General features: G+C 38.2%; 1 long non-coding RNA gene across 1 annotated transcript; it reads left to right on the top strand.

Moving 5' to 3' along the window:
• Positions 1 to 3,574: 3,574 nt before the first annotated feature.
• On the top strand, positions 3,575 to 14,419 carry LOC116983758. Its single transcript, XR_004414804.1, has 3 exons — positions 3,575 to 3,879; positions 11,329 to 11,336; positions 14,410 to 14,419. It is a non-coding gene; the product is annotated as an uncharacterized LOC116983758 (long non-coding RNA).
• Positions 14,420 to 23,220: the final 8,801 nt, after the last annotated feature.

A 23,220-nucleotide genomic window follows, 5' to 3' on the forward strand; every position in this document is an offset into this window, starting at 1 on the left:
ATAATGGCAGTCTATAAGATTCTCAGGTGATCTATGATAAATGCAAGCACATAAGCACATGAATTTCATTATCCGTCTCACTCCATATGCTACAAGCTGCCAACCAAGTAATGTTATAAAAGCTTGATTGTTTTTTAATCAAAAAACAATCTTCCATGAATATAATTTCTTTTTATAACCACCAAAATGTGCATCTATTGTGATCACAGATGCAGGATAATTTCAAGCTTTTTTTTTTTAAACTAGTTTTATTTATCATTGAAACTTGAAAACTTTTAAAGCAATACTTTTATATCATAAAATGCACTCAGAAATTGTGTCAGTAACGTGAAAACAATGGAGCCGTTACCTAAAAATTGCAACAGAGACCTGCTATAAATTTGGGAATAAATTTGCAACCAGATGAGGAATTACATGAAAGTTAAATCATGTCAGTGTCAGCAGAGAGTTGTGATGGAAGTTTCAATGAATCAACATAAAAGTTCACGGTAATCTGGGTCCATGTGAAAATGATAAATGACACACAATTGTACTTGACTTGTTATATTTAATGTTGTCTAAACGCAGTGTTTATGCTGTTATTTTGGTATGTTTCAAAGGAACGCTGAGTTGAAACATCTGGAGAGGGGGAGGGGGCAGGTGGTGCAGATGTTTGCAGTGGGTGATTGAATGGAAATGCTCCAGGGCTCACTATCAGGGCTCCAATTGTTTCTAATTTCCATCAGTGACTTGGATTCAGAAATACATTATAAAACATTCAGAGTTACTGATTATGAAACACAAAGCGATTATTTTGAAGGATGAAGTACCCTGATTGCAGGCTGCATTTAAGAAGTAGGAGTGCCCAAGCAAATTATTGAAATGCAATGCAGGTAAGTTTAATGTAAGGCAATTCATCATAAATTATGTTGAAAGAGATCAGAATGCCTTAGATGATTCCACACCCGATATGTCAAAACAATATATAGCATCAATCAACAAAACCGATAAAGTGATGAATAAAGCAAACATTTAGGTGATGAGAGTCATGCAAACAAACGGCGAGGCTTCTTCTGAATTAACCAAAAACGCTAGGGACTGAAAGGGAAGTATCTGAGGGATAATCTTATGCAAAATGCAGATGATGGGATAAAGATTAATGCAGACTTTTACTATTATATAATGTGGGAATATGGCAAAGTAATGTAATTCAAGTATAGAATTAGATTTTGGGGTTCTTTTCTGATGAATAAAACTGATTGATTGATTGATGTAACTGATCAACACTTAGACACTGTTTTGGAAGGAAGTGCAGATTTCTCCTGCTTCCAACTCTACGACCATGTTTTAACCGAGACTCGCTACCACAGCCACGTTTGTTTTATCGGTACTTGCCTATGTCTCCCTATTGTACATTTTCCTTGATCATCTCTTTTGATGTCTCATTTGACACCTTCCCCTCCCTTGCCACTGAGTCACCCTCTCCCCTAACTTTCAGTCTGAAGAAGGGTCTCGATCTGAAATGTCACCCATTCCTTCTCTCCAGAGATGCTGCCTGTCCCGTTGAGTTACTCCAGTGGTTTGTGCCTATCAACACTTAGACAAGGTTGGGATTTAGACAAAGAGTCCCTGGGATTATTAAATATACAATAAACTGTAACAATATTCAAGTTTTGGAAACTTAGTACCTTTCTAAAGGTACGTATGTTTATTCTGAGGCTGTGGTCACTGGTCCTAGACTCTCCCACTAGTGGGAACATCCTTTCCACATCCACTCTATCCAGGCCTTTCACTATTCGGTAAGTTTTAATGAGGTCCACTCTCATCCATCGAGTACAGGCCCAATGTGTCAAATGCTCATCATACGTTAACCCAAATATCCCCAGGATCACTCTCGTAAACCTCCTCTGGACCCTCTCCAATGCTAGCACATCCTTCTGCTTTTGCAAAATCTACATCATATATCAAAATAAGTTATCACTACAGAATTTGGTAAGGTATTGAGGAATGCCTTTCAGCTTGCTACATGAGTAAAACTGAAACTTTGAATTGGTGAAGTTGTGTTACAAGATAGAGAACCCATGCTCTTCCATATCTGAATCGCTTAGTGAACTAACCCTTTGCACTTTGAAGTATTCTTACGTTTTATTAAAAATTCTGGATGTTGACTGTTTTGATAAGGAAGCAGAATCACAGTGAAGAGTTATGTAGATCTAGATTCCATGCCGACATCAAACAAACTTATCAGAGACATATCAAATTTGCTAAAAACGGAAAATAAGTCCCTTAAATTATGATCAAACCTGTTACAGATTTAAATAATTACTGGAATTCTATTTTTAATTTTATGCATTACCAAGATAAATTGGTTATCTTTGCTAAGTCAAAAAGATCCACCGCATCAGATTTTGATGATGGTTTTATTGAAGCCAGATGCTCTCTGCATTGTAATTAATGTTTTTGCTTTGTGCTGTAATTGCTAGTGCCATGCGATGGAGCTCCTAATGTAACTGTGCTCCCCCTTCAAGTGCTGTTGTTCTCAACTCGTGGTATTAGAGATCCAGATGTTAAATATTTAGCCCTGCAAGGGTTCAGAAATGAACACATATCTCAGTACTTCATGGAAAACTACAAATGACCAAAAGAAAACTTTGATAATTTAGATATAGAAACTTTAAACTGAGGTGGAAAAGACACAGCTTTAATAACTGAATGCTGTTGAAACTTACCAGATATATCTTTCTTCATTGCAAGCCCCATAAGTATTTTGTGGCATTTGTGTGCAGTGTCAGAGTGGTGAATATTGCCCTCTGGTGGGCAATGTTTGCATACACTGTTCTGGGCGATTCAGCAAATGTTGATGTATGATTGTAGAATTGGTCCAAATAACCATACTTGTGAACCTTTGGATTTGGATATCCCTGAGACAAGTGACAACTTTGCATTTAAGGAAATACTTATCATTAGCTGTGTGCAAAGTAATAATGATAATTACATTTCACTGATGTTTGGAGATGTAAGCTTCTGCTTCATGTCAATGCAACTATCAGACTGCAGGCAATTCCTTTCACTGGAGTTGCTAATGCCTTCTTAACACAGTGGGGCCACTCAGTAACATGGTGTTCAGCCTTCAGTCACCAGAGCCCCAGTAATTTCCATATATCACCAGAGGCTCTGGGGCAAACCCAGAAAATTGCCCAGTACTTAACCAGCACTCATAGACTTTTTGACATATTAACCGTTGCATATTGAAATATATAATACATTGTGTGACTGTGCCTGCAACCAGTTGCTCCTATCTGTTCCAAACTCTTATTTCTAGACCTTGTGAAATTTTTAAAAGATGTAACAATTGGTCAGTCACCATCTGTGGCACATGAAACAAAATTAATGTTTCATATTTGCATGTGTGCTGTAAACATAATTAGCTTCACTCTCGACATTAAATTGCACTATGCACTGTTTATCCCAATGTTAATGAACATTACCAGTGTAGGTTTACAGTGTAACACCGATTTCCGTTGAAATTGAAGTAAGTGCCTTTATTCATAATAAAAGAGCTTGTAGCAGCATCAATTCACTTGTCAGTGCATTATACACTTGTTTGCTCATGGCATTGATACTATTAAAATCCAAGTTTCTAATTGTCTGTATGTTTATTTGAAGAATAAAGTTTTCCTTTTCACTGTGGCATTTCAAATTCCCATGTAATTAATTGTGTTACTTATCTTAGCCTTGGATTTTGCAGGCTGTTGAAATAAAGCCATTCTTTTGAGAACTAAACCTATCGGCTATTTGATGAAATTGAGGTAATTAGTAGCCATGGGTTCAATAGCAATTGACCGAGTGGTCTGATCAATATGCCTCAGACTTGGCTTTGATGATCTGATCTTTGCTTTGGTTCTTTGACCGGTTATTACAACTAGATCACCTACTTGTGCTGGGTGAAATCTTCCAGCATGCTTGGATGTCATTTCCATTTAAGCAGCAATTTTACTTGCAAATGTGAATTTCAGGCATTCGGCAAATATTTGATAGAATCTATTCATCTATCTGTTTATTACAGTGTTATCGTGATTCAAAAAGTGCCAAAGATGCAGTATAGTAAAATCTTAATATATATGATATAATATAATCACGAATTGGCTTGCATCCTTCTGTCTTTGTGTTCCAAACTTACAGCTAGCTTTCAGCTTTTTCTATGGCTTCACATAAAAGTACTCTTCTGATTTCTGTAAATGTTTAAACAAGACCCTGTGTGATGCACAAGCGTTTATGAGCACACTACAGACTTATAGTTCTATTGCCAAAAAGGCATTGTTTTCTTATTGCATTGTTTTAGGTTCTCGAGTCTTCCATCTCCAAACTTTTCCAACCTCCAAGATGTTGCTTGTTTCAAATAAGACCTGTTTTTTGGTTGATATATGAGCTGAACAATACTTGAGATAGGATAATGCTCCTAGTAAGACCAATTTTATCAGCCATATTATTCATGCTCATATTCAACAATGAGGTGGCTAAACCCAATGCATGCAATAGTCCAGTGATAAGTGCATGTCCCTGCGCCTTGCCATTGCGACCTGCATTTCTCATCAGCAACTTGCATAGAATCTCATTTGCTTAAGGCAAGTTGCCAGAGGATCACAATGTAAAAAATCGGTTTTGCAAAACAAACTCAAAACTACAACCTTCCAACCAGCTTTTATGCCTCATGAATTATAGCAAGGAACTTATAGAGCTATAGCAATAATAATTTTCTTTCAGTCTATACTTCTCATAAGAAATTTATGTAATTTGTCATGAATTTCAGTTCATTCATTTTAATGCAGAGAAAATTGTGGAGCAGTTAGTCCATGTTCCTGATAGTGAGCTCCATTTACCAAAAGCATTCAGTTGAATATGATGAACAGCCTGTGTTCAAAATGTTTTGTTTAAGATACCACCCAAACTCCTTCAAATACTTGATTCTCACAAAGTAAATCATCTCTGTATTTTACTAAAGATCCATGACATTAAACAATATTAACATGTAATTTTAGTTTCAATTATTATATTTTGTTGGAGTTACAGTTTATTAACATATTCAACTTTCAAGACATAATACTGCAGAATAATCCAGACATACTTGATTTTCACTTGAACCAGTAAGTTGAACCCTAAGAAATATTGCCTTTAATAATTATATGGATAATCAAAAACATAACTGAGCATCATGCACAACAATGAGTCTACCTGCTGCATAGCACTTAATCCCTTCTTCTACTCTGGACCAATAATTGATTAAAAATAGATTATACAATATTACAAGTCAAGTTGCATCTTAACCAGTCTTGTCTAATAAAGAAAGCATATTTAAAAAATGAATTATTTGCATATTTCTGCAGTGCTGTTTTCCCAAACAATGCAGGGAAATATGAAACTAATTAATTTTAAAACATATTTTCTTTATTGGACAAAACTGAATCAGATGTGACACGAATTATACTATTGTATAGTCTAATTTTACAACACAAGTTGCAGGACCTTGTTAAATCTTCCCCTTAGAGTTGCACACCATGCTGACCTGGACCTATATCAGAATTCCTTCATTGTGCTGTGTCAAATTTCCTTAACAGGATACCTCCCAGCTCTGTGGAGTATCTTTACTCCAAATGTTGCAGCAGTTTAAGAAAATGATTCAGACCACCTACACTGCCCTCCATAATGTTTGGGACAAAGACCCATCATTTATTTATTTCCCTCTGTACTCTACAATTTGAGATTTGTAATAGAAAATATCACATGTGGTTAAAGTGCACATTGTCAGATTTTAATAAAGGCCATTTTTATATATTTTGGTTTCACCATGTAGAAATTACAGCAGTGTTTATACATAGTCCCCCATTTCAGGTCACCATAATGTTTGGGACAGCAATGTCATGTAAATGAAAGTAGTCATGTTTAGTATTTTGTTGCATATCCTTTGCATGCAATGACTGCTTGAAGACTTGTGGACGAAGATTAACTTATATCAGAGTGATGGCAAGAGCAAAGTATGGAGAAGAGAAGGAACATGGACATCACCAGTTGCTGGATGTCTTCTCTGGTGATGCTCTGCCAGGCCTGTATTGCAGCCATCTTTAGTTTATGCTTGTTTTGTGGGCTAGTCCCCTTCAGTTTTCCCTTGAATATATAAAAGGTATGCTCAATTGGGTTCAGATTGGGTGATTGATTTGGCCACTCAAGAATTGACCATTTTTTAGCTTTGAAAAACTCCTTTGTTGCTTTAGCAGTATGTTTGGGATCATTGGCTTGCTGTAGAATGAACCATCGGCAAATGAGTTTTGAGGCATTTGTTTGAACTTGAGCAGATAGGATGTGTCTATACACTTCAGAATTCATTACAGCAGTTGTATCATCAATGAAGATAAGTGTGCCAGTATCTTCAGCAGTCATACATGCGCAGGCCATAACAGCCCCACCACCGTGTTTCACAGATGAAGTGGTATGCTTTGGATCTTGGGCAGTTCCTTCTCTTCTCCATACTTTGCTCTTGCCATCACTCTGATATAAGTTCATCTTCGTCCACAAGTCCTTTTTCCAGAACTGTGGTTGCTCTTCTAAGTACTTCTAGGCAAACTGTAACCCGGCCATCCAATTTTTGTGGCTAACCAGTGGTTTGCATCTTGCAGTGTATTTCTGTTCATGAAGTCTACTGCGGACAGTGGTCATTGACAAATCCACATCTTACTCCTGAAGAGTGTTTCTGATCTGTCAGACAGGTGTTTGGGGATTTTTCTTTATTATAGAGAGAATTCTTCTGTCATCAGCTGTGGAGGTCTTCCTTGGCCTGCCAGTCCCTTTGTGATTAATAAGCTCACCAGTGCTCTCTTTCTTCTTAATGATGTTCCAAACAATTGATTTTGGTAAGTTTAAGGTTCGGCTGATGTCTCTAACAGTTTTATTCTTGTTTCTCAGTCTCATAATGGCTTCTTTGACTTTCATTGGCACAACTTTGGTCCCCATGTTGATAAACAGCAATAAAAGTTTCCAAAGGTGATGGAAAGACTGGAAGAAAGACTAGGTGCTGAGAGCTCTCTTATACAATCACAATCACAATCACAATAATATTTTATTAGCCAAGTATATTTTGCAACATACAAGGAATTTCATTTGTCAAGTCAGTCATACAAATAAAAAGCAACAGAACACACAAAACACATTATAACATAAACTCCACATTCCTCACTGTGATGGAAGGCAAAAAAAGGTTCAATCTCTTCCTTCAGCTCTCCCGCGGTCGGGGGCCTCGAGCTCTCCGTTGACGGGACGATCTTCACTCCCGTAGCCGGTGGCGTTTTGGGCCCTCCGCGTCGGGGCGATCCAGCTCCTGTATGTCAGCTCCCCCGCGCCAGGTGTTCGAACCACGCGTCGGGGCTGGTCGAGCCTCTGCATTCATCGGAGCTCCCGACTAACCTCTCCAGAGACTGCGAGCTCGTGATGGTAAGTCCGCAGGCCGTGGTTGGAGCGACCCCAGGCTAGGGATTGGCTCCGATATTGAGTCAACGCCCCACGGTGAGGCCCAAGGTCAGTCCGAGAAGGCCTGCAGCTTCATCGATGATAGGCCGCAAAGCGACCGGAGACACGACCCAGAAACATCGCTTCTCCGGCAGGGTAAGAAACTGAAAAAATAGGTTTCCCCCGACCCCACCCCCCCCCCTGACCTCCACATAAAACAAGCCAGAGAACATTTACACAAACTTATAAAACATACTAAAAATTAAAAAAAGATAAAAAACCAAACAGACTGCATTAAGGAGGCAGTTAAACACACCTGAGCAATTACAAACGCCTGTGAAGCCATGTGTCCCAAACATTATGGTGCCCTGAAATGGGGGGACTATGTATAAACACAGCTGTAATTTCTACATGGTGAAACCAAAATGTATAAAAATGGCCTTCAATAAAATCTGACAATGTGCACTTTAAGCACATGTGATATTTTCTATTACAAATCACAAATTGTGGAGTACAGAGGCAAATAAATAAATGATGTGTCTTTGTCCCAAACATTATGGAGGACACGGTATGTGATAGGTTACTATTTTATTTGGAGATGGAAACCTGATCAATTTAAATAATGCTGCGGTCAATTTGAAATCAAACGTGTTAAATTAATAGTACTGCTTACCCTCGTAAAGGATAGGTTAGCAATTTTGTTTTCAAGTGGAGGTTGGTTAGATATGTCAATGTTAGCAAAACCTTAGGATTTATAATGATGGTAAAAATATGTGTGAAGGAGAATAAATCAAAGTTACACATTTGTGGCTGTAGTTAATTTTAGCTGTGAGATTATATAATAGATCACTTTTATAATTCAAAGTGACTACTTCTCACCCTCAGTTTGTGTAGCAGGATGATGAATATTCTGCAGTGCACCTTTTTTAATAACCTTTCATCTTTTTTTGTTATCTTAATGACACATTTTATTACATCTGCTTTTAAAGGTACAGCAGGCAGTGAAGAAAGCGAATGGTATGTTGACCTTTATAACAAGAGGAATCAAATATAGGAGCAAAGAGGTCCTTCTGCAGTTGTACAGAGCCCTAGTGAGACCACACCTGGAGTATTGTATGCAGTTTTGGTCCCCTAATTTGAGGAAGGACATTCTTGCCATTGAGGGAGTGCAGCGTAGGTTTACAAGGTTAATTCCTGGGATGGCGGGACTGTCATATGCTGAGAGAATGGAGCAGCTGGGCTTGTACACTCTGGAGTTTAGAAGGATGAGAGGGTATCTTATTGAAACATATAAGGTACCGAGGTACAGTGAAAAAAATGGTTTTGCATGCTATCCAATCAAATCATTTAAAAAGGGAGTAAGCCATTTAGAACGGAGACGAGGAAACACTTTTTCTCACAGAGAGTGGTGAGTCTGTGGAATTCTCTGCCTCAGAGGGCGGTGAAGGCAGGTTCTCTGGATGCTTTCAAGGGAGAGCTAGATAGGGTTCTTAAAAATAGCAGAGTCAGGGGATATGGGGAGAAGGCAGGAACGGGGTACTGATTGGGGATGAAGGGCCGAATGGCCTACCCCTGCACCTATTGGTTATTGTCTATAAAGTTTTTTTCTATCGCAATTTTCTGTAGCCATGGAAGAGTCCATTTGGAATGGGCAATAAATCCAAGCCTTGCTACCAACAGCTGATTGAATAAACAAGTCGATTTAATTTCATAATCACAAACCGTGGGTTACATTTCTGACTTTGAGTCATCGCTTTGAGAAATAGCTTAATCAGATTACAATGGCAATGCTGCCTCTGTTACACCAACAGCTGCAGCCTAATTCATATTTAGGGGCTCAGCTTTGATTTGCAAACTATTATAGAGATGCCAACTTGCTCATTATCATTCTAGAGCTTTGCAAATTTAGAAGCAGTTTACCATTATCAGTAGCATGTGATGTGTCTAAGATAGACACAAAAAGCTGGAGTAACTCAGCGGGACAGGCAGCATCTCTGGAGGAAAGGGAATAGCTGACGTTTCGGTTCGAGACCCTTCTTCAGACAGAGTCAGGGGTGAGGGAAACGAGAGATATGCAAAGGTACAGAACAAATAAACACCTGATCTTGTAATTAGTTTAAAATCTCAGCTAATGCAGATGAAGTTAGGTTTTATTGTCTTTGTACCAAACTGAAATGTGATGGCATTGATCTGCATTCAATTAAAGGTGTAATTTATGTCTGCTAATGAATTAAAACTTTTAATAATATTTTCATGAGGGAGATAGATAAAATATATTTATGTAAGCTTCCAATCTTAAAAATATATTTTGGAATCCAATTCAATCTTAGAAGTTGGGAAAAGTGATTGTGTAAAAACCTGTCCACATAAATAATATTGGGTGCTCCATTAATTCATTGAAAGGTTCATATGTATGAAAGGCTCTAAGAAGTGCATTTGAGATTTGACAAACGCCTATAACTAAAACTCGATGTTTAAGATCCCTTAAACATCTCAGCCCTGCACTGAGAAAATAGAATTTACTTTCTGGTGAGTAAAGTCCCTAAGGCTGCAAAATAATTTTTAACATTCAAGATGTTTTGGGTGGGAGGTTGGTCCTCTTTTTATTTTAAAGTTGTTCCATGCTCATTATATATCTCCTAGACCAGTGGTTCCCAACCTTTTTTTGGCCATGCCCCACCTAATCACCTCTAAAATCCTGATGCCCCCCCCCCCCCATGTGGTGATATATAATTCTTATCATTTAAAAAGTGAACTCCGTTTCAGCTGAAGAAACATAAACTACATATGTTTACCTGATGGAAAATCCAAAAAAATAAAAATCGAAAATTTGGACCCAGACCTCCTCAGTCGCGCTCAATTGCCCCCCTTAAAAATCAAATTGCCCCCCTGTGGGGCATACGCCCCACGTTGGGAACCACTGTCCTAGACAATTGCATTTTTACTTAATGTTCTTTTACAAATTAGAATTCTTAAATTTCTATGAGCATTCTATGAGAATTAGTCGAGTCGCTTTCTGTAGTGACCAAAGATTGTATTGAATACTGTGAATGTTAGCTGCTTCTTGATAAGATAATGTATACTCTGGATACTGTACTCCTCCTACATGTTAAGAAGGTTGTGTGTTTACAGCTATAAACTGGTCAACACCATGCCTATCCTGTACACTCAGACTTATGTCTGGAGTCTTATTCCTGAGAAACCAAAATATTTATTTTACATTTCACATTTCTCTCATAAACCCACGCGTATGCCAATTTTATTTTGCTTTTCATGCAATCATTTAAATGAAATATCAATTTCCTGAACTTCCTGTATTGCCATGTTCTATAATTCTGTAATCACGGGGCGGAATGGCAGCGCAGCGGTAGAGTTGCTGCCTTACAGCGCTTTCAGCGCCAAAGACCCGGGTTCGATCCCGACTACGGGTTCTGTCTGTACGGAGTTTACACGGAGCTGTGCTTAGCCATGTAATCATGAGTGTAAAGAGAGGAGAGCAGGGGCTAAGCACGCAGCCTTGAAATGTGGTGTGGTACAATCGTCCGTCATTTTTTTATTTTTGTCGTGTTAAATGTATGTTTTTCTTGGGGTTTTTTTGTAATGTAAAAAACTGTAGTAAATGTAATTTCGTTCAAACCTAGGTTTGAATGACAATAAATAGCATTCCATATGGATCACGTGCAGGCAGAAGTGTTCATGTTGGCATCATGTTCAGCACAGAGATCGAGGGCCGATATTATACTATTTAATGAGAAAGATTTGTCTAACAGGTGGAACATGATTTCCAATGCAATATGTTGGTCCCGAAAGTTTCATCATCTTATCTTAGACTGCCTCAATGTATCCTAGAAGGCAATCAAGTACTTTGGATGTGGGTGCATTCATTATATAAAATATATAGACATGGCTGATTAAAGAACCAATAGATATTGAAGACTGATAGATATTTTATTACTTTGCTGCAGAGTTATCAAAGTTTTGTAGCTAACTTTTAAAAAAGCAAGCATATTGTCTGCAATATTGTTTAATTTTTTTCAAAATTATATTCTCTGGCATAACATATTTTGAAGTGAGAATGTTTATTAAGTATATTTTCTTAAACTTACAGGACAAAAAAATACTGTGCACTGCCATCAAGAGGACAAGCAAAATTCAGCTACAGGCATATTCCTTGGCAACACAGGGTTGACCTTTCTGAAACCCAGTAAGATATCATTCCATTTTTTTTTCTGTATGTCAATCATCGTCTTCATTTAACCGTATGTGGAAGTGCATTACTAGCTAAGCCATTTATTTAAGTCTAAAGCAATACATTTCCTTGCAGACAATTGTACCTCTGTTGCAACCACCCAAATAACTTTACATCTCCATTTCTTCCTATCCAATTTTGGTATGATTGAACCCTTCAATAATTGTGCACACGATCTTCTTTATTAGTTGACCCACCCCAGTTTTTTTAATGTGATTCTTCTTTTGGCACTGGTAACAAAAATGATCTAACATGATATTACCAAGTCAAGCGGGGTCAAGGAAAGAGCGTTCACGTCGCGGCCCTGTTTCAACCAATCTTTCCACCACCACGCACAAGACGCACAAGAAGCGCAAGACAGACACCATTGTGCAGATGCCGAGAAGTGTGTTCAGCTCTGGCTGAACAACTTCTAATCTTGTGTGTGGACTCGATAAGAAGAAGAAGAGACCAAGTCAAGCAAAGTTGAGTTTATTGTGATATGCACAAGTGCAGTGAGGTACAGTTACAATGCAAGTCTTGCTTGCAGTAGTACCACAAGCACATAGACTCAGACAACACACAAAACATCTGTACGTCCGAAGAAGAGTCTCGTCCCGAAACGTCACCTATTCCTTTTCAACCAGAGATGCAACCTGACCCACTGGAGTTACTCCAGCATTTATCTTCAGTGTCTATCTTCAATGTAAACCAGCATCTGCAGTTCCTTCCTGCATACACAACATTAATTATTCATAAATTATACAAGACAATGAAATGAAAAATACTGCAAAAAAAAAAACAAGAGCAAAAAGACAATGCAAAACGCAATTAGAAAATAAGTCCATGATGTGCAAGAGGTTGTCTGCAGTGTTCCATTACTGAGGTAGGATTAGGTTTGTTCCGGTCGGTTAAAGAACCTGATGGTGTAGGAGAGAAGCTGGCGTGTGACTTCAGGCTTCTGCATCTTCTGCAACATAGTAGTAGCCAGAAGGGGGTTGGGAATCCTTGACGATGGTTGCCGCCTTCTTGAGGCAGCGACTCATGTAGATACTCATGGAAACAGTGTGGATGCTTTCTACAGAGCATTTGTGGAAATTTGTTAGAATTTGATGACCTGCTGAATCTCCTCAAACTTATTTTTTTAAAAGGGGAGGCATGCCTTTTTCATAATCACATCTCTATGCTGGGCCCAGGACAGATCATTCGAGATATTAATGTCCAGGACTTTAAAGCTTCTAACTCTCTCCATTACTGACCCTGACAACTGACACGAGGTCTCCTGCCTTCCCCTTTTTGAGGTCAACGATTAGTTCCTTTATTTTGTTGACATTGAGTGAGAGGTTGTGGCACCATTTAACCAGGTGTTCTATCTGAATAATCATCACATGTTTAGACCAACAACAGTGGCTGGCAAATGTATAGATGGCATTGGAGCTGTGCTTAGCTATGTAATCATGTGTGTAAAGAGAGTAGAGCAGGGGCTAAGCACGCAACCTTGAAATGTTTCCTGCTTGCCCTCCTGGGACTGCTGGATTTTCTGGGCAGTTTGATATTACTCTTATTGATATACCAGCACATCTTCACTTCACTTTATTTTAAAGATATTATACAATAGTATAATAACTTTTCCTTAGACCAGGCAAGATTAAAAGGAGCATGGGAAACCAAAATGAGTTTAAAGGGGGTGTCAGTCGGTGCTCTGGCAAGTTTTAAAGGAGGCTCTGATGAGTTTTACAAAGAGCGTTGGAATGGGCACTCGAAGTTTAAAAGAAGTGTGGAAACAGGGCTCTGTGACTTTACAGGGAGCAAGTGAAAATGGGCCTACGGAGTTTAAAATGAAAGTGAGAAACAGAACCAGATGAGCCAATGCTGAACCAACAGGATTTCTGAACAGTCAGATAGCAGATTATCAGAGTTGTACTCTATTGTGCACTCTCTCTGTTGCAATGTCACTTTGTGAATCAATGAGTGTATCCAATTTAAGCTATGCTTTTTGGCAGCAAGTTATCACATTTAAAGCTGGAAACCGGAGGAATTTAAATAATGCTAGGGTTGATTTCAAATCATAAACTCTCAATAAGCACTCTCCCAAACGATTGTTCAGCATTCTGCTCTTTAAAATAGGATGGAGAAGCCAATGTTAGCAAAATCTTAGGAGTAATATTTCTGATTTAAAAATAAGTATTGAAAATAAATCAGGTTAAATATATGTAGCTGTGTTTAATATGTCAAAGTTAATAGCTATTGCTCTCAGGGTATATATTTTGTGTTAAATGCAGGATGATAAACACTGATGCAAGGCACGGGTTTTGATAACCAACCAATTTTTTTTATCTTAGTGAGTTATTCTTTTTAACCTATTTGAAAAATATCATTCCCATGTAAAGCAACACCGCAATTTCCTGTAGTCATGGATGAGGCAGTAACATTGAAAACTGTCAATAATACAAAAGGAAATGTATTAAACCTTGAATAGCATTGTTCATGATTTTAGTAGGCTAGCCTTGATTATGCTTATTTTTAAATTAAGTCTCCACGAAGGATATATACCACTGCATTTATTAAAGAAATGTTTGTGTAAATGACATTTTTTCTTTCTGTAAAAGTCTTGCAAATATCAGTATAGTGATAAAGTACTGGCTTAGTAAATTCAGTGCAACATACATATTAACATAATAAAGATTGCAGTTTCTTGAAGATAGACACAAAGTTCTGGAGTAACTCAGTGGGACAGGCAGCATCTCTGGAGAGAAGGATGACCTGAAAGGCTGACTCAGTCTGAAGAAGGGTCTCAACCCGAAACGTCACCCATTCCTTCTCTGCAGAGATGCTGCCTGTCCCGCTGAGTTACTCCAACATTTTGTGTCTATCTTTGCCTTTAGTAATAAGCAGCTGCAGTTTTTTTCAGCTTGTCAGCTGTTTGCTTCCTATTAACTTTCAGTGAGATTACAATTTCATACAATGGGTTCTTGTTCCTTTCTGTGCAGGTCCATCAACACAAAGAACATCTCCTGCATGATACCTGCTGCAGAATACTGCAGTCCTTTGGGCTGAGGTAGTAGGTTGTATAGTTTTAGGGTTACACCCTTCCGGTCAGATAACTATACAATCTACTGTCTTTCCTAAGGTGGCTGTTAAAACTCCGATGGATCATTTGACAACCTTCACTTTGGATCCCTGTATATATTTTGAAAAGGAAGAATAATTTTATTGATTCTATAAAATTAACATCTTCAACAAGTATTGTTTTATAATTTAGTCAAAGATTAGTTTTTGGGTTATAAAGCCTAAATTTGCTGATGGTTGCGAGACATTCAATTAAGAAATGTTATATTTATATTAAAATCTAAAGCCTGACAATGCCAAGTGATATGAAGAATTTGTTGCCCAGAATCTTGGTTTCTTGGGTAGACAGTCAGAATCTTTTTCCCAGGATGGAAATGTGAAATTCTAGTCGGCACAGCTTTAAGATGAGAGAGGGAAAGTTTATTGGGGATGTGTGGTGCAAGATTTCTACACAGAGAGTGGTGAGTGTCTGGAATGTATGAATGAATTGAGAGATGAGATTGTTAATTGTAAATGAAGTTACAGAATTCAAAATTCCATAGCGATCCCAATCTTCCCACAGAGTCGGGGAACTTCCATACAAACAAAGAGGGGAAGTTGAACAAGAGGCATGGAATTCCTAGTTTAAGAGTACCCACTCCTATTCTTGGTTAAGAACCAAATGTATCAATGGAGCAGATAAACAGTGAGAGGTTTCTACAAAGGTGGATAGGGGTCACATGATGGGCCATCATTTTAGAAAAATATCTTGATATTTAAAAAGGCACATTTTTTTAAAGTCATTTCAGCTACTGTCTTTTTGCGGGTAACGATTGGACCAGAAAGGATAATTCCAAATAGTATATCTGTCAGCTGGCTCCATGCAAATGAAATGACTTCCACTCTCCTCACCATTGGTATGCATATACATCGGAGGACATTGTTCAAAATTTCAGGACTGTCACATGTGCATTTTTGATGGCCTTTAGTATGGAGGATGGCCATCATTGGGTGTTGAAGCCTACATGGGAGCCGATGTAGGCTTCTACATATACCCGATGTACCCCACTCTACCATCGATGGGGAGGAGGTGCGGAGTTAGTCACTTGAAAGGTGGTGCTTTCCTTCTGCCATTTATACTGGGCTTTCATATGCTCCCAATTTATGGATGCAAGGTTCTCTGCTGTCCGAAATGCTCCTTCAGTGTTTAGAGGTCATGTATTCTCAGGCACCAGTAGGGTTGTACCATTTTTTTCAAGGAAGTACCCAAGAAAACTTTTCTTCTGTTCCTCCATCCACCTGATATTTTTTTGTGTAAACCAGGAACAGAGTGCCAAATTTGGAAGGGTGGTGGGGATGTGGATATTGTAGCCTGTTCACAAAACAAACCAAGTGTAAATCGAGTCTCAGCGATGGGGACATTGACCTGGGTTTTGCAGCTGATGTTGGTTCAATTATTCTTGCCGTAGATTTGCAAGAAAGCATAGGCGGAATGTCTCCAAGTACATTGAAGTGACTGCTGTAGTCCAATCCTCTGGAGCATTTACGAGGGCAGGAATCACTGCTACTGGCCTATCTATAAATTTTGTATTTAAGTCCCACACGATTTAAGTGGCCTCCTATTGTGATGGGCTAGGTATCAAATGTAATATAAATTTAATCAAATGGAAAAGTAATAGGAACAAATTCTATGGCCCTCCTCCAATAGTGATGCGAAATCTTTAAAACATGTGAAAAACAGCTTATTTTGTTGCTATACATTATGTTTGTTTTCAGTTGCGACGATTTCAATGTTCCGCCAGGGTGAGGTAGTAGGTTGTGTAGTTTCAGGGTAGTGATTTTGCCCCATCAGAAGATAACTACACAACCTACTGCCTTCCCTGAAGAGCAATATGACAGCATGCAACATGATTCTAGAAAACGCAGCCACAAAATATGGTGCAAGCACTAATGAAGAACAACACCGTTTCTGTCTTTCAAATGAGTGGTAAGTTTGAAAGAAAGTCTAGAGTACATAATAAATAGTTTTGCTTTCACTACCATAGAATGTAGTAAGTTGAAGGAGATAAGCAGTGGTCACTTGTTTAGTTTGTGTCTGTTTGAAAGCAATATTGTACTTTTATAAGCATGGGTATTACAGTAATTTAGCCATTGTAAAACACTGCTGTCTAATGAGCATGCAGATACGCATTCATTTCTGAAGCAGAAATAAACAAATGTAATATATTGCCAATTAATCTGAAATGTATTTAATATTGATTACTGAAAGACAATGTCATGTACAATATTACTGGCTGCAATATCCAGCATAGCTCGGGTTCTGATGCTGGATGATCTTTGCATTTATTTCTATGCAGCCAGATTTTGTAACACTCCTTGAAAATGAAATAAAATCTAACATTGATATATATTCCATGAATAATATAATTATGTAGTTAAAATTATGTGGTTTAAATAAAGTTACAAATAAAAACACACACACAATGAAAATAAATATGTATACAAAAGTTGCATTTCGTATACTTGTTAAATATTTTTTATTATAAATTATCTTTGTGTACTGTGGTTAGAGACATGTTACCCTGCTGCAAGTAAGAATTGTGTTGTTCTTTTGTTGGTATAAATGACAATTAAATACTTCCTGTGCACAATGTGTGAATTTATTTGCTTAAAATATTGAAGTTCTTTGGAATGTGATATATATATATATTTCCTTTGAATGCAGTGCATATATAGATACTAGTTACTTAGAACGGAGATGAGGAAACACTTTTTCACACAGAGTTCTGTGGAATTCTCTGCCTCAGTGGGCGGTGGAGGCCGGTTCTCTGGATACTTTCAAGAGAGAGCTTGATAGGGCTCTTAAAGCTAGAGGAGTCAGGGGATATGGGGAGAAGGCAGGAACGGAGTACTGATTGTGGATGATCAGCCATGATCACATTGGATGGTGGTGCTGGCTCGAAGGGCCGAAGGGCCTACTCCCCCACCTATTGTTTATTATTATTATAGTTGGATGATTATATACAGAAACTTTTTGTCTGCAACTCAGGAACAACCAGCACATACTTTACCTTGTAAAAAGCATTACATTTTGAGATAAGGCCCAAAACTTTTAGTGATTATCCTCATGTGTTGTTAATGGCCATTGCAAAACTAACTTGAACAGGGAACTGAAGGGTAGATCAGATGGGATAATTGGTATCTGAGGGATGAAGGCATTTTCCCCGACAGCATTACCAGTCTTACTGAAGCCTCAATTACATGTGCCAGTCATTTATGAACTGACAATTTTGCGCCTTTAGTTCCAAATTCGCCAGTAGCATGATTGGAGCTGCATCTTTCAGTTCAGGATTATGCAATGGCACATCAGATGGTGAGAGTTGAAACCTTCAACAGGAAAATATTAATCTCATCAATGTCTGTCACACTGTCATTGGCCTGTATTGTGCAGGTTGTCTGGGAACCGTCAAAAGAAGGTTTTTATTCATGGCCTGCACAGCGTCACTATTTGCTAAAATTGCTAAAATTACTCTTCACACAATCATTGGAAATTGAAGTAGTGATGAGTGACATTTTGCATGAGATCATGAAGTGATGTAATAATTTGGCCCATGTTTTCACCAAAATCATTCCTGTCGAGTCTTTGCATTTAATTTTGACATTTCCTTCTCTGAGTAAATTTGAAGCCAACTCTCTTGCAGATGGATCCCAGTCAAAAATGCTTGCATAGTGATTTTTTAGTGTAACCATTTAATATTTTTCCAAATGTAGGAAGTATTAATACAGGCTTTCAATTCATCTGCTTCAGTACCTCATGAAATTACTTCTAGAGCTGATGAAAATCTCCACTGAAATAACCTCCCAGTAATTTGTTATTATGTTTAAGATTTTTTTTTGTTTAGTTTAGTTTAGAGATACAGCGCAGAAACAGGCCCTTCAGCCTACTAAGTCCGCACCGATCTGCGATCCCCGCACATTAACACTATCCTACACACACGAGGGACAATTTTTACACATAAACCAAGTCGATTAACCTACTTACCTGTACGTGTTTGGAGTGTGGGAGTAAATCGAAGATCCCGGCGAAAACCCACGCGGTCACGGGGAGAACGTACAAACTCCATACAGACAGTACCCGTAGTCGGGATCGAACCAGGGTCTCCGACGCTGCAAGTGCTGTAAGACAGCAACTCTACCGCTGCCGAACACCGTGCTGCCCGCGAGCTATACATGGGACACATTACTATGATTTCATATCCTGAAATTCTAAATATGATAGAAATATGTAACTATTCCCATATTTTAACTGAAATATAATACTCTTCACACATTTCAGCTAGATTTTATGCAGTTACTATCAATTTGGCGTTAGCAAAGCGGACAATCAATTTAATGGACAATATAATTTCAAAAATTAATAGAACTGAAAGTGACAAGATTTCTTTTCAGGCCTAAAGATGCTGAGAACTTCTGATACAGACTACCAACTGTATAAACTATCATCAATCCTATTAAAGGAGCAGTGGCTTAATACCCCATCCTTTGCAGTTATTATATTGTACTGTCAAGTGGCTTCATCATATGGATTGGTTTCCACAAAAAATCAACGCCCTCAAATTTAGCAGCTCTGTGCTTGTTTTTTGCACATTTACTTTACGTAGTCTCTGAGAATTTTAAATTGATATATTGTCAGAGTTATTTTTCTGTATGCTTTGCTGATGTTGAAAAAATTGCATTGTTATTATGTTTATCTTTATGTTATTCGGAATTAAACAGTTACATTTTTAACCTTTAATTTCGAGGAGGGGTTCTCTTTTAATTCTGTGCTTGCTAGTGACAGTATAAGCTGCAGTACATGATCGGTGTTGTCGTACATTCATTTAAATGTCTTCACTTGAGTTTTCATTTCAATCTGTCTTTCCATTGCAATTATTATATATTCAATAATAAACACAATGCTTAAAAAATGTTTCTTCGTTTTTCATCATTATTTCACAAAATACAATAAAGTGTACGTATGAAAAGATTTAGCTTAAAAACAAAAAGTGTCAGTGGCATTTTTCAAGCATATGAAAGATGTTAACAGATTAATTAAATTAAACAGTGTTGCTTGATATGAATTTACAGTATTCACTCAGTAATTGCTGGTATATTTACTGGTGATATATATGTCAGATATTCAAAGGTGACATGTATAATGTTAGATTAGATTTAAGTAACTTTGTACATTTAGTGACATCAGCGATCTCTAAACATGGACATAGTGAGTACTCAGTATTTTATCTTTTGTGAGAGTTCATATGCACAGCTGTAAAATAGTGTATCTCAGGAATACAGGCAACTTTGGTTCTGGCTTGGAAATTCATCCTTACAGAATTCACAAGTTGCTACACAAAAATCTGAGTTACTGAACAAAATTTGTTCATGTAAATTTATGTGAGGAAACAATTTAACCTACATTTCTTGACTCATGGAAAGATAATACGGCAGTGGTTCTTAACAAGGTAGGTTCATCTTGCCATCAAGCAGTATTTTTTCCCCAAGAGTTCTCCATATTATTTATGAAACAAAGTACATGATTATGGCGTGGTGTTCATCTGTGGGGTATCAATGGGTAAGTACAGTACGAGGGAGTGTCCAAGTGCTGGCGCTTGGCCTTAGCACAGTAGAGGTCAGCCTGCCAGTCTACAACGACACCTGTCTTGTTGGCAGTTTTGATAACAATGTTGAGAATGTTGTTGAGTGAGTGGACGGCTGTGTGCTCGGAGAGTGTGAGATTGGAGTGGGTAGGGGGAGTGGAGATGTCAAGACGGTTGATGTTGATGTCAGAAATAAAAATGGATCAGAGAGGGTAAAGGCCAGCAGGTGGTGTCTATGAGGAGGAGGAAGGTCGGAGATGGGAGAAGGGGTCGTCACTGGGCGGCGAGAACTCCTTACCAGAGGTAAATGCCCAGAGGTGAAGGCTCAACATCATGGCCGGCTTGGAACTCGGTGAGTTGTGGGTGTTGGGATACAAAGGTAAGGCCTTTGCTGAGGATGGGCTGTTTTGCATCAGAAAGGGAATGGTTGGAGGGAGGGGATGGTGAAAATCCAACAGGGTAAGGGCTGGGGTCAGAGGGAGGCTCGAAGGTGATACTGTGGGGAGATGATGGGGGCTCAGAGGAGAGGGGTGTGTGAGGGGTAGTGTAGGGATGGGGTGCAGGAGAAGTGGCATGATTGGAATAGGGGGAAGGGCAGCAGGACCCAGAGGTGTCAATATTCAAGTCGCCTGTAGGACCCAGGAAGGTTAGTCCACATGAAGCAGTTGGAGTGGCAATGTGGAGGCCCTGGGCCTGGAACCCAGTTGAATGGACGACCCCAGCCTGCCAGCAGTTGGGGGTGGAAGTGAGGATCGACGGACTCATTTATTCCATTCAGTTTCCTACAGAAAATGGCCTTGACAAGATTGAATTTTAATGTTGATATTATCTTATTGTCTGGAAATGGATGAATCATTTTATTCTGTTGATGTTTGAACATTTTTCCTTTTCACTCTTTAACATTCAATCAACCGTTTAAATCATGCGGTTGGTTCCATTGTTTCTGTACAGATAACAGCTCAGAATCTTGGGATTAGAACATTTTATCTTTCATTGACCACCAAGCAACCTATTAGTACTGTCTTTCAGACACAAAATATCAAAAAGTAACACAATAAATTGTAATGTTACTTGCAGTTTAAAGAAACTTTCCAATGCCCTTGCAATTCTCTATGTCTGGGAGGGGTGTGAATGGAGATGTTGGAGGGAATGAAAAGGAGGTTGCCCCAAGTGGGGTGAGGGGAGGGAATGGTCGGATGTTGAGGCCTTACTGAATCCTGGATTGATATATTCAGTAGATGTGGGATTGGAGCCGAAAGTTTAGGACATTATTGGACTGAAAGAGACAAGTGGATGAATAGTGGGCTAATGATGAAAGACAAGTTCAGCATGAATGCGTTCACAATGATACAAAAGATTTCGAAAAGCACTCAATATAAATGGGCAGAGTAATTGAAAGACATTATCTAATAATTGGATTGAGAACTCTAGATTTCTATCTAAAGTACACCCACAAGCATTGGGGTTGCAGTCAGGGTCTTATATTGAATTTGTCAGTGGAATACAGTCCATTAGTTGTGCAAGAATCATTAGGTGCAATTTTTTGTTTTATAAATGTTTGGAACAAGATAATCCATGGAATGTTTTAGCCCATTCAAAATAAACTCAATTGGAAAAAAAAAGGACTCAAAGTGCTGGAGTAACTCAGCAGGTCAGACAGCATCTCTGGAGAACATGAGTTGGTTTTAGGATATATGCTATCTAAAAATACATGGAATTGACAATACCCTCCGAAATATATTCAAATCAAATAAATTACATAGATTTCAGAGAAAATAATATCTAATTTTATTTGTGTCACTTAATTCTCTCACAAATGTAAAACAAATTTTGACGGTACGATAATATTTAAATGTTTATTTAATGCTTTGTACAATGTTTAGATACTTGATTAAAAATTGACCCTTTTCCTTCCTGATTTTCTGTCTGGCTGCCTGTTCATCTTAATGACTGGATCAGTTCAAAGAAGGGTCTTGACCCAAGATGTCATTGTCTCTTTCCCCCCACAGATACTGCCTGACCTGCTGAGTTCCTCCAACACTTTTTTTTGCTGCATGACATTATAGGTGCTGGACACCAGGGGTCTCTTGCATCTGACAGCAATCAATGACTAACACAAACATTTTCATGCCAAAGAGAGATGAGTGAGGAGATTTACGGGAATTCAGCGATAAATGCTATTGCTTCACTGCTGACTGCGAATTCATTATGAGTTGCCAGCCTTTTGTTTAAACCATGGATTTAAGTTTATTTTTTGGGCGTAAGTTGTGTAAAAAGATATAAAATGCAGGAAAAATCCCGGCTGTCAAGCAACATTATATAACTATTTGTAACCAGTTCATGTTCCAGGTTCCTAATCTTGACTGGCCAAATTTCTTGCTGCATTTTCTATTTTTCAGATCCAGCAACTGCAGTTTTATTTGTTTTCCTTAAGAAAAATAAACCATGATTTGCACTTGTAAAATACCGGTCACAATCTCAAAACATCCCAGCCTGCTTTAAAGCAGACAGTATTGTTACTGTTACTGAATATTTGTACATTAATGTTTGAAATGCACAAGCTAATTTGTACATGACGCAATACCAATAAATGATAATGCCTAGATAATCTAGAGTTTTTAAATTGTTGCTTGAGCAATCAATATTGGACAGGCCACTGAAAATAATTATTTTATCCTCATCAACATAGTGCGTTGAAATCTTTTTTGTGCGACCTGTGCAAAGCATAATAAAAACATCTGATAATAAGGGTTCACATTATAAATTGACTGGCAATTTAATCGCTGGGAACAATTAATTTTTCTTGACCAGATCCACAATAAAGGCAAA

The sequence above is a fragment of the Amblyraja radiata genome, chromosome 19 (genome assembly GCF_010909765.2).
Source record: "Amblyraja radiata isolate CabotCenter1 chromosome 19, sAmbRad1.1.pri, whole genome shotgun sequence".
NCBI classification, from domain to species: domain Eukaryota; kingdom Metazoa; phylum Chordata; class Chondrichthyes; order Rajiformes; family Rajidae; genus Amblyraja; species Amblyraja radiata.